We start from the raw sequence: 13,846 nt of genomic DNA, 5'->3' as shown, positions 1-13,846 counted from the left end.
CACCGCTTTCCACAATCACCACCACCGCTCACCGCTACCTCCTATGACGATTTTGACATGTTTTGGTCTTTGAGATTTTGGGTTGTGGTTCCCGTATCCTATTGTGTTTCGGCTATATAGGTACGGTTCGTCGTCCACAACACCACCGCTCATCTCCATCGACTACTCATCATCTCCAAGGACGGTAACTTTGACGACATCTTTGTCATAACTTGCAATTGCAATTGAAACCCACATGTGATAGAGGCAAAGGTGTACCGTCTTTCGATGAGATGGTGATTGTCGTTTTGGAGGAGTAGACTTTGACGATCCGACTACGTACGTGCCAGGACGTTGCACCTTAGAAATCGCTAAACCAACTCCAAGAGGTTATTGACCACGCCGGAGCACGATCATCCTGACCATGAGGGTTTATTCCCTGCGAGCAAACAAAGAACAAGCAAGAAACTGAGATTGCAATCTGGATATTGCGAATATAAGATGAAAGCTTTATTGATCAAGATGGGGTTCTGTGACGTCTTGTGATAGAGGCAAAGGTGTCCCGTCTTTCGATGAGATGATGGATTTCGCTTTGGTGGAAGTCGACTTTGACGATCCGACTACGAACGTGCGAGGACGTCGCGCCTTAGCAATCGCTAAACCAACTCCGAGAGGTTATTGACCACGCCGGAGCACGATCAACCTGACCACGAGGGTCTGTTTCCTGCGAGCAAACGAAGAACAAGCAAGAAACTGAGATTGCAATCTGGATATTGCGAATATAAGATGATAGCTTTATTGATCAAGGTGGGGTTCTGTGACGCCTTTGTCTGGTCGTTGAACACAAACGAAGTACGCGAAGTTGCAGCTATGGCGAACTTTAATCTAAACAAAACCCAAAGTCTAAACGGCGCCCTAAGGGCTGTATATATGGAGGAAGAGGGGGGGAATTTCGTGGCCCTTGGTGGAGGGGTCCGAAATCAACTCTATCTCTTGTTTCCCCACACATACGGACTCTAAAAATAGCCTATACTTATGTATTTCGAAATTAAATGGGCCTGGCCCAATAATAAGGTGACGCAGCACCTAGAATAGCCTCGGGATGGAATTTATGAAGTGGCATCTTGTATATTTCGTCCAAGGCTTCATGCACCCATTATGGTGGCTTCAAAGTCCTGAAATCATCACTTGTAACTCCATTCTGGTTCCCCTTGCGCATGTCATCTTCTCCATGCTTGTTCTTGCTCCAATGTCCATCCTTCTCCAAGCTAGGCCCTTCATTTGTAAGCAAAACAAATGTATCCAATTTAGGCAGCATCATATTCTCATGAACATTAGAATCATTACCAAGAAACGAAAGTACCTGATAATTTAATTGGCGTGCGCAAGCTCTAGTAATTGGTCCAGTATATGTAGCAGTAGGGGCTGTGGGTGTAACAATGGTATTGATGTCCTCATCATCCTCCCCTTCTTGAAATGAAGTCGTCCTCGACGAAAGCTCATCTTCCTCACCCAAATAAGGCTTCAAATCTGCAATGCTACAAGTGGGACTAACCCCAAAATCTGCAGGCAGCTCAAGTTTATATGCATTATCATTTACTTTCTCCAACACCTTAAAGGGACCAGCAGCACGTGGCATTAGCTTTGATTTGCGCAAATCAGGAAATCTATCCTTACGCAAATGTAACCAAACAAGATCTGCAGGTGCAAACACAACATGTTTTCTACCCTTATCTCCAGCAAGTTTATATTTAGCATTCATATGCTCAATGTTTTCCTTAGTTAACTCATGCATTTTTAAAATCAATTCAGCACGTTGTTTAGCATCAAAATTAATCTTCTCCGAAGATGGAAGAGGCAACAAATCAGTAGGTGCACGAGGTAGGAAACCATACACAACTTCAAAAGGGCACATCTTAGTAGTAGAATGCAATGAATGATTATAAGCAAATTCAATATGAGGCAAGCATTCCTCCCACATTTTCTTATTATTCTTCAAAACAGCCCTAAGCATAGTAGACAATGTTCTATTGACTACTTCAGTTTGTCCATCAGTTTGGGGGTGACAAGTAGTACTAAAAAGCAGTTTAGTCCCCAACTTAGCCCATAAACATCTCCAAAAGTGGCTAAGAAATTTAGTATCACGATCTGAAACAAAGTCCAAATAGCAAGCGAATAATTTCACGAAAGAACAAATCAGCAACATTAACAGCATCATCGCTTTTATGACATGGTATAAAGTGTGCCATTTTCGAGAATCTATCCACGACAACAAATATGCTATCCCTCCCCTTCTTTGTTCTAGGTAAACCTAAAACAAAGTCCATAGATATATCCTCCCAAGGAACACTAGGTACAGGCAAAGGCATATATAAACCATGAGGATTGAGTCGTGACTTAGCTTTTTGACATGTAGTGCAGCGAGCAATAAAACGCTCAACATCCCGTCTCATCTTTGCCCAAAAGAAATGTGTAGCAAGTACGTCCTCCGTCTTCTTCACGCCAAAGTGTCCCATTAGTCCTCCTCCATGCGCCTCCTGCAACAACAAAAGACGAACGGAGCTAGCTGGAATGCATAGCTTGTTAGCACGCAACACAAATCCATCATTAACGACGAACTTGTTCCATGTTCTTCCTTCTTTACAATTCTGCAATACATCTTTAAAATCAGCATCATGCACATATTGATCTTTGATGGTCTCCCAAACCAAATATTTTGAAGTCAAGTTGTGAAAGCATAGTATAGCGACGAGACAATGCATCAGCAATAACATTTTCTTTACCCTTCTTGTGTTTAATGACATAAGGGAAAGTCTCAATGAATTCAACCCATTTAGCATGTCTACGATTCAGTTTAGCTTGACTTTTAATATGTTTCAAAGATTCATGATCAGAATGTATAAAAATTTCTTTTGGCCACAAATAATGTTGCCATGTTTCTAAAGTCCGAACAAGAGCATATAATTCTTTATCATAAGTAGAATAATTCAGACTAGGCCCACTCAATTTTTCAGAAAAGTATGCAACAGGTTTGCCATCTTGTAATAACACACCTCCTAATCCAATTCCACTAGCATCACATTCAAGCTCAAATGTCTTATTAAAATCAGGAAGTTGGAGCAAAGGAGCATGTGTCAACTTATCTTTCAACACAGTGAAGGCTTCTTCCTGTGCGGTACCCCAAACAAAAGGCTCATCCTTCTTTGATAGAGGCGGGGGTGTCCCGATCTATCGATGAGATGATAACTATCGATTTGGTGAAGATGACTTTGACGATCCGACTACAAACGTGCACGACGTTGCGCCTTAGCAATCGCTAAACCAACTCCGAGAGGTTATTGACCACGCCGGAGCACAATCAACCTGACCACGAAGGTCTATTCCTGCAAGCAATCGAAGAACAAGCAAGAATATGATAAAATCAATCTGAGTATTGCGAGTATATATGAAGTATTGATAAAGGTGGGGATCCGTAAGCGGTCTTGGTCTGGTCGTTGGACACAAACGAAGTAAACACGAAGTTGCAATGGCTAACTTTTAACTAAACAAATCCCAAGGGAAAAGCTACTAGATGGATCTACTTATATAGGAGCAAGGGGTGGCGGACAAGGAGGTGGGAGAACGTCCCAAGGCAGCCTAAAACTAACCCTAGGTCGTACAAGGCCAATGGGCCCAAGTTGGAGTGACGTAACACCTTTGGACTTGTAGTTTGACTCGGATTCTGGTGCAGCGTCAGATTATTTCGTCCATAACTCAACGCTCCAGACGGATTTTAAGGTGATTCCAATTGTGTTAGAAAAAGCATGAAATCTACTGTCCAACAAAAAAAATCACCCAATTCGGAGTCCGTATGAAAAAGTTGTTGGCGTTTTGAGTCAGGTATGTCTGTGTAGTCCGAATCTGAATCCAGAACGTGAGAGACTTGGACTCTATCTTCTCTTGACCCAAAAGTGACGTGAGAGGACTTTTTGAACAGCACCTAAACTTCTCCTTTTCCCATATCTTCATATGTGGATGGTATAAATGTCCCATACACCTGCAATTACACAAAACACAAAAGTGTGTGAAGTATGTTTGTTCTGGATAACATAAATAGATTATTGAATAGTTTGCACTAGAAATCACCTGGCAAATATGCATGTATGCAATATTTTTGGTCATATCCAAGGTAGTCATGTCCTCATCATCCTCCCCTTCTTGAAAATAAAGCCGTCCTCGGCGTTGCTTAATCTGAAATGTGGCCAACAAAAGAGACAAGGTGTACATGTTGTATATGTATATGTCATCCATTTTTACTTCCCTCGATTTTTGCATATATGACACATGAATAGATGAGTAACTTGCATAGTTCATAAAATCTAAAACCAGAAAATTAGCACAAGTAGAAGGCATGAAAATATTGCAACTCAGTTTGCACATATAAGTGAAGCTCTTATTCATTTCAAAAGATTGACAATGTTCATCATTAAACCATCCCAACATTGGTGAGTAAACCTTACTTGCATCAAATTTACATGCTACAATATGCTTAAATAAGCAAACATGCAATAAGTCATTCAACACAGAATCATCACCAAGATTAGAGGTCATATCAAAATGATTAAACATTGATTCTTTTGCATCAACAGTTAATTCAATGGGTGCACTCAAAATTGTTGGTATTTGAGTTGTTTGATCACATGCCGCATTCATGACAGTATCAAGATTCTCTAAAATAGGTGATGTGCTCAAATCACCAGGTAACTCAACACATGATGCATTCAAGTTAACTAGGGATGCATCATTCTCATGTGAAGTTATATCATCAATACCTTTACTATTACCTTGTCGCAAAGACGTAGCTGATGTAGGTACAGACGAAGACAATGCACCATACTCTTGAGATGATATCACACTCACAATCCGAGGTGGGGCTGCTCTAGTTGGTGCAACGGTGGAGGAACCAACCAATGGTGGTGAGCATGAACTGGAATAGTAGTTGTTGTAGTCACCCAATGCATCCTCCTGTAACTGTCTCTCAAAGGTACAAGCACGAACATATATACCAGTAATGCAACGAGGAATATACTGAAATCTTGCCTGAATATCATGGTTCAAACCACCAAAAAATCTATTCATTGTATCATCCTCAGATTCTTCTATGTCACAATGATGCATATAAGATTTGTACTCTTGGTAGTAAGCATGCACAGTGTTGTTGCCTTGTTTAAATTGTTCAAATTTGCGAAGCAATTCACGACGATAGTAAGGAGGGAAAAATTGTTGTCTCATTACATCTTTCAAATGTTTCCAAGTTGTGGGTTGGTTATCAATGTTTTTCTTACAATGCACACTCCACCAAACAGAAGCAAAACCACTAAATGCTCTAGTGGCAGCTTGTACTGTCTCAAGTTCAGAAAAGTCACGGTGATGAAAAACTTGTTGTACTTCAAGCTCCCAAGCTAGATAAATAGCAGGATTAAATCTATCCTCAAATGACGGTAAAGAGATAACCTGACCATGTGCTTGTGTGTGTTGTCCCAACTCTCGTGATGGTGAAAATGTGTCTGTCGTCCAAGAACTTCTATCTCCGGAACCTGTCATGATTAGTAGAAACAAGAAACAAAATTCGAGAATAATGTTCCTATGCACTACTAGGATGTGGTTGTAAAGTGCTCACAGTAAAGCAAATATCAATATCTTACAAGTTCTTACCATGCGGCAGGTGGTGATAGGCAACCAGCGGTGTCAAGTAACTCTGAAGATTGTGTAAAGCGATTGCCAGGGGAACGTACATTATACACGGTGTAGAAATATGTGGAGCTGGGTTGGATATATATGCTAGGAAAAGATTAGCAATAATCAATTCAAAGATGCAATGTTGAATAAACGCTCAACGACGGTACTGTGCTGGTCCTAAGCTAGACCGGACTAGAGACGCGAGCCTAGAACACTAATGAGGTCACGACGTAGCACAACTAGCATCAATGAAGGATACTAAGTAGCTCTGGACAGCAAGATATAAGTGAAGATCACAACGGCCGTAAAGATAATGATGAAAAACAACTGCCAAGCAGGATATACAACAACTCTCTCCAACTTTCCTCTTGAAAAATTTGAGCCAATTTTCCGATAAATTTTCAAAGAATGCTACTAACTCAAGCTTTCCAATGCAAAAAGAATTACTCAATTCCGAATTGATATGAGGAGTCAAAGAATTCTAAAACTGGCCTGAAAAATTGGAACAAGCTGTGTTCACGAACTTCGGAGGGCAAAAAGACCTATTTAGAAGCCGATTTTGAGGTATCAAATATTGAAATAGCTTCTGTAAGTATTTAGATGCGGCTTGTCTCTAGCTTCAATATGAGTACTCACGGAGCCAAAACGGACTTCGTATGAGGAAGATACACCTGTTTTACTGAAGAGTGCGCAAAACAGATTCCAATCCAAATTCAGGTACGAGATTGATTCTAGATAGATCCGTTTTTTTTTCTTCTCTCTTTTTTTCTCACGCTTTTTTTCTTTTTCTTCTCTCTCTTTTTCTTTTTTTTTCTTTTTTTTCTCTCTTTTTTACTCTATCTTCTTTTTCTCCCTCTTTCCAAGACAAACTAGATAAGATGCAGATTGGATCAGGCGAAGATGTGAGTGACCTCAACTATGATTATGACAATGAACAGTGCGTAACATGTGGTGGAAATTAATGAATGGGATGGTGGACAGCGGAAGGGATAATGATGCAGCGGCGGCGTGACTAATGTGAACAGAACTCGAAACCCTAAAGGAACTAGACACTAAGACCAGCAACTGACACGACGATGCAACCGATAATTCAACTATGCAAGCAATGAATAGAAAATTGCAAAGGTTCAGACTGGCTTGGATAAAGGATGAATAGATCTAACTTTTTTGTATGGCTTTTTCTTGGACAATAGGTAAGAAAATAAATCTAATCTAGGAAAATTGGAAATTCTCACCGAGCAACCTGAAAACTGATACCACTTGATAGAGGCGGGGGTGTCCCGATCTTTCGATGAGATGATAACTATCGATTTGGTGAAGATGACTTTGACGATCCGACTACAAACGTGCACGACGTTGCGCCTTAGCAATCGCTAAACCAACTCCGAGAGGTTATTGACCACGCCGGAGCACAATCAACCTGACCACGAAGGTCTATTCCTGCAAGCAATCGAAGAACAAGCAAGAATATGATAAAATCAATCTGAGTATTGCGAGTATATATGAAGTATTGATAAAGGTGGGGATCCGTAAGCGGTCTTGGTCTGGTCGTTGGACACAAACGAAGTAAACACGAAGTTGCAATGGCTAACTTTTAACTAAACAAATCCCAAGGGAAAAGCTACTAGATGGATCTACTTATATAGGAGCAAGGGGTGGCGGACAAGGAGGTGGGAGAACGTCCCAAGGCAGCCTAAAACTAACCCTAGGTTGTACAAGGCCAATGGGCCCAAGTTGGAGTGACGTAACACCTTTGGACTTGTAGTTTGACTCGGATTCTGGTGCAGCGTCAGATTATTTCGTCCATAACTCAACGCTCCAGACGGATTTTAAGGTGATTCCAATTGTGTTAGAAAAAGCATGAAATCTACTGTCCAACAAAAAAAATCACCCAATTCGGAGTCCGTATGAAAAAGTTGTTGGCGTTTTGAGTCAGGTATGTCTGTGTAGTCCGAATCTGAATCCAGAACGTGAGAGACTTGGACTCTATCTTCTCTTGACCCAAAAGTGACGTGAGAGGACTTTTTGAACAGCACCTAAACTTCTCCTTTTCCCATATCTTCATATGTGGATGGTATAAATGTCCCATACACCTGCAATTACACAAAACACAAAAGTGTGTGAAGTATGTTTGTTCTGGATAACATAAACAGATTATTGAATAGTTTGCACTAGAAATCACCTGGCAAATATGCATGTGTGCAATATTTTTGGTCATATCCAAGGTAGACATGTCCTCATCATTCTTTGTAAGCTCATTGAGAGGTGCAGAAATGGTGCTAAAATCTCTCACAAAATGCCTATAGAATGCAGTGAGGCCAAGAAAACTCCTCACTTGTGTGTCCGTTTTTGGTTGCGGCCAACTCTCAATAGCTTCAATCTTGGCTTTGTCAACATCAATTCCCTCTGGAGTAACAACATAGCCAAGAAAAGACACTCGTTCGATGCAAAAGGTGCCCTTCCCAAGGTTACCAAACAAACGTGCATCACGTAGAGCAATAAAAACAACACGTAAATGTTCCAAATGTTCCTCCAAAGATCTGCTATAAATAAATATGTCATCAAAGTAAACTACCACAAATCATCTAATGAAAGCACGTAAAACTTCGTTCATTAATCTCATGAAAGTACTAGGTGCATTAGTTAACCCAAAAGGCAAGACTAACCACTCATATAATCCAAAATTAGTTTTAAATGTTGTTTTCCATTCATCCCCCAATTTCATACGAATTTGATGGTACCCACTACGCAAATCAACTTTGGAGAATATTGTAGAGCCACTCAATTCATCAAGCATATCATTTATCCTAGGAATAGGATGACGATAACGAATAGTAATATTATTAATGCCTCTACAATCAACACACATACGCGATGTACCATCCTTTTTTGGCACTAGAATAATAGGAACAACATGAGGACTAAGGGATTCACGTATATAACCTTTGTTGAGAAGCTCCTGTACTTGATGCATAATCTCCTTCATCTCCTCTAGATTGGTACGGTATGGCACACGGTTTGGCAGCGAAGCACCGGGAATTAAGTCAATCTGATGCTCAATCCCTCGAATAGACAGTTATCCCAGTGGCACGTCTTGTGGAAAGATGTCAGCGAACTCCTACAAAATGTTAGTAACTGCAGGAGGCAAAGAGGAAGGCACGTCCTCGAATGAAAATAATGCCTCTTTGCACACAAAAGCATAGCAAACAGATTTGCTGAAATCTAGCTCACCAATATCAGATTTAGTGGCAAGTAAACATGCACTTTTCAATTTAATTTCAGAAGCAACACTAGATGGTTACTTTTAGGCTTCATTTGTTGCTCAAATTCTTTTGCCACAATCTGATTTTCACTCTTTTTTTCTCCTGTTTTGCTTTATTAGCTCTATTAATATCATCTTTCAAAATGGAATCATGAGTCATAGGAAGCAAAGTAATATTTTTATCCTTATGAACAAGAGTATACTGATTGTTTCTACCATGGTGTACAAATTTTTTATCAAATTGCCATGGTCGACCAAGTAATAAGGAGCATGCTTGCATAGGTACCACATCACAATGAACATAATCAGCATATGTAGAGATACTAAAATGCACACGAACAGTATGTGTTACCTCAACCTTGTCGCTGTTGTTGAACCATTGGATGTAGTAAGGATGTGGATGTGGTCTTGTGGTGAGAGATAGCTTCTCCACATCTCCATGTTAGCCAAGTTGTTGCAGCTCCCTCCGTCTATCATGACGCGCACGGAACGTTCCTTCACAACTCCCTTTGTATGGAACAAATTGTGCCTTTGATTTTGCTCAGCTTGTGTAACCTGCACACTCAAAACACGTTGAGCAACTAAACATTCATACCTGTCAGCATCTTCAGGAGCCATGTATTGCATCTCATGATCAGAATCATCTCCACCGTGTTCTTCACTTGTAATAAGATCCCAAGTCTCCTCATCATAGTCACTAGCGGACTCATACCCACCATCCTCAGTAGCAATTATCACACGTTGAGATTTGAATTCTTGTGCATAATGTCCTCTTCCCTTACAATGACGACAAATAATATCACTTGTGTGCCCTGTTGATGCCAGGGAAGAATAAGAGCTTTGTGCAGGCCCGACAGGTACGTTCTTGGCAGATAGTGGTGGTTGTGCCTGCTTTCTTGTATCACGGCTGGAGGTGGCACCTGATGGAGGTGCTAGTGTAGTGGAAGTAGAGGATGCACGCGGTGTCCATGATGAAGGTCGACCTGCAGAAAAGTTAGTTCACGCCAATGCTTGTCGATCCTGCACTTCACGTTCAGCTTTACAAGCAAGATGGAATAAACGAGTGATATTAGTATACTCCTTATACTCTAGGATGGTCTAAATGTCTCTATTTAATCCACCCATAAAACGTGCAAGCATAGCTTCATTCTCCTCAACAATACCACATCTAATCATGCTAGTTTGTAATTCCTGATAATATTCTTCTACAGAACTTTTTCCTTGTCTTAAACGCTGCAAAGCAATTCACGTTGATAATATGGTGGAACCCAACGGGTACGCATAGCAGTTTTCAAAGCAGCCCAAGTAGCGGGAATAGGATATAATCTACAATGTTCAGACCACCATACACATGCAAAACTAGTGAAATCACAAACAGCAGCAACCCGTCTCTCCTCGGGATATTGTAGACATGTAAAACATTGTTCAGTTTCTAACTCCCAAGTAAGATATATATCAGGAACATATCTACCCTAAAATGGTGGAATAGTCAATTTCAGTTTAGGAACATGGTCATGATCTCGTACCTGAGGTGGTGGTGCAGGCCTACCATTGCGATTATATACCTAAGGTCGACCTGCTGGTGGTGGTGTTGGTGGCTACACGTAGTTCTGATTTTGATCAACCTCATCCTCATAATCGCCTGCATACTCATCATCCTCCTAGGTACCAGCAGCAACATTAGCAGGAGCCAAAGAAGCATCAACAGCAGGTACAGCAGCACCAGAAGTTTGGCCATCCTCAAGAGGAACACGCTTCGCTCATCCATACTGATTCGGAAGGGGGCGTTGTTGTTGTTGTTGTTGCAGAGGTGCGATAGGTGCAGCCGGCGGTGGTTGTGGAAAACGCGCGAGCAATTCATTAAACTTGTTATCAAGTTTTGTTTCGAACGTCTTCTCAATGCCATCTATCTTATCCATGGCCTCTTCAAATCTGTTTAGCACATCTTGCACCTCTCCACTCATCATTTGCTAAAATTTATCATGTAGCTGTTTGTTCGTCAGGTTAACCCAATCAGTCTTATCGGCTTGTGATCCTGCCATGGTTAGCAGCAAATAGAAACACACAAGAATATGATCCTACAAACTACAAGGAAGAGGTGGTGGTGTATCACAAACCCGTCAAGAAAATCTCAAATTCTTACCAGTTCTTACCCAGCAGCAGGTGGTAAACGGCAACCGTTGTAGTCAAAACTCTCAAAGCTTGGATAGAGCGATGGCCAGGGAGAGTCAAACGCATGACATAGATATATGTGGAGCTGGGAAGGCTTATGATATGGTAGCAAAAAGGATCAGCAATAATCAATTCAGAAATGCAAAGTTGAATAAACGCTCAATGACGGTACTATGTTGGTCCTAGGCTAGACTGTGCTAGAGACGTGAGCCTAGAACACTAACAAAATCACGACACTGCACGGAAACAAGGGAGAAGCACACTCTGAAAAAAAATTGGTTTCTTTTGTGCTCCTCTTTTTTTTGCCGAAAATCACTATAATGGCGAGTGTCTCAAAACTCTTCCCAAGTCAAGATAACAGGATAGACACGAAATTTTTTTGACCAAATTTTTTTTTTCGACTGTCCAGACCCAAAAACTGGAAACGGGTCAAAAAAACTTTCTATAACGGCGACTGTCTCAATACGCTTGGAAACACCTAAAAATAGGATAGCCAGATTTTTTTTTGTCAAGTGCGTTTTTGGAAAATTTTGGGCCTAAACGGAGGGTTGTTTCCGAACATTTTTTTGGAAATCAACCTCTTCTACGGACGGCAAAATATTGTTGGAATCCGAAACCTACTCAGACAAGAAAACACAAATCTAGAAATAGATGGATCTCGAAAGTTAACCTAATATGAGATGGACTCGAAAGGGTGGTGGTATATGGATGTGGGTCGATGGTGGTATATGGACTCGGATCGGTGTTGGTATATGCACTCGGAGCGGTGGCGGATAAGCAATGATGGTAGATGGCAGGGACGATGTATCTGGTGTGGTGGTGGTATATGGCAGCAGATGATGAATCTGGTGTGGTGGTGGTATATGGCAGCGGATAATGATGGTGCGGTGGCGGCGTTAATACCCATGAACAGAACTCGAAACTCTAAAAGACTAGACGCTAAGACCAGCAACTAGACACGACGATGCAACCGAAAATTCAACAAAGCAAAATACTGAAAAGACTATGCAATAGCTCAGACTGGTTCGGAGATGATGAACTAACCCTAATTTTTTGTGTGACTTTTTCGTGGACTGTAGGTATGAAGAATAGACTCGACCGAAACTACGAAAAACTGTAAAATCTCACCGAGTAACCTGAAAATATGATACCACTTGATAGAGGCAAAGGTGTCCCATCTATCAATGAGATGGTGATTGTCGTTTTGGATGAGTAGACTTTGACGATCCGACTACGTACGTGCGAGGACGTCGCGCCTTAGAAATTGCTAAACCAACTCCGAGAGGTTATTGACCATGCCGGAGCATGATCAACCTGACCACGAGGGTCTATTTCCTGCGAGTAGACGAAGAACAAGCAAGAAACTAAGATTGCAATCTGGATATTGCGAATATAAGATGAAAGCTTTATTGATCAAGATGGGGTTCTGTGACGTCTTGGGCTGGTCGTTGAACACAAACGAAGTACACGAAGTTGCAGCTATGGAGAACTTTTAATCTAAACAAAACCCAAAGTCTAAACGCCGCCCTAAGGGTTGTATGTATGGAGGAAGAGGGGGGAATTTCATGGACCTTGGGGAAGGGGTCCGAAACCAACCCTATCTCTTGTTTCCCCACATATACGGACTCTAAAAACAGCCTATACTCAAGTATTTCAAAATTACATGGGCCTGGCCCAATAATAAGGTGACACAACACCTAGAATAGCCTCTGGACGAAAGTTATGAAGTAGCATCTTGTATATTTCGTCCAAGGCTTCATGCACTCATTATGGTGGCTTCAACATCCTGAAATCATCACTTGTAACTCCATTCTTGTTCCCGTTGCACATGCCATCATCTCCATGCTTGTTCTTGCTCCAATGTTCATCCTTCTCCCAGCTAGGCCCTTCATTTGTAAGCAAAACAAATGTATCCAATTGAGGCAACATCATATTCTCATGAACATTAGAATCATTACCAAGAAACGAAAGTACCTGGTCATTTAATTGGCGTGCGCGAACTCTAGTAATTGGTCGAGTACGTATAGTAGCAGGGGCTATGGGTGTAACAATGGTATTGATGTCCTCATCAACATGGACTTACATTTGCATAGCTTACCCATCGAGACTAGCCATTGAGTATTGCCGGCAACGTGACTTGGGCACATTAGTGATCATACACCATAACATACATACCATACCATAGTGGTGCATATCTTGGCATCAACTTTTGTGTCACAAAGTTGTCATAGTATACACAATTGCTATCTTGGTTCGTGAAATTCTGCCGGAGAAAAGAGCTCAAATGTGAAAGAGCCAACCAAGCTTTTAAGCAAAGAGGAAAGATAAGCAAAGAGCTTATAAGCAAGAACCATAGCATCATACTGCATTAAGATTGTCATACCCGATCATTTTGGATCATAGCACCAAAATACCATACATATAGCATACTTGGGATAGAGGTCATTGCATTTTTGCCTAGTAGGTTGCGCACAAGTTACGTATCCGCCTATTGTGCAATCGTGTTAGCGTCTCTCTTGTATTGTGCAACAAGAGCACTTTCGTGGATTCCACATTTTGGCTCACTTTTGGTTTGTACAATCCCACTTATCTATTTGCGTGTGTGTTTCCGTGTACCACAACTTGCTTGGTCTACTTGTTGCATTTGCAAATTTGTGAATCTTTTCCAACATTATTGAGGCTCACTTACAATTGCATCAAATTTTGTGCCACCAT

Source organism: Triticum aestivum, chromosome 5B (assembly GCF_018294505.1).
Source record: "Triticum aestivum cultivar Chinese Spring chromosome 5B, IWGSC CS RefSeq v2.1, whole genome shotgun sequence".
NCBI lineage: Eukaryota > Viridiplantae > Streptophyta > Magnoliopsida > Poales > Poaceae > Triticum > Triticum aestivum.
This window is presented reverse-complemented; position numbering follows the sequence as displayed.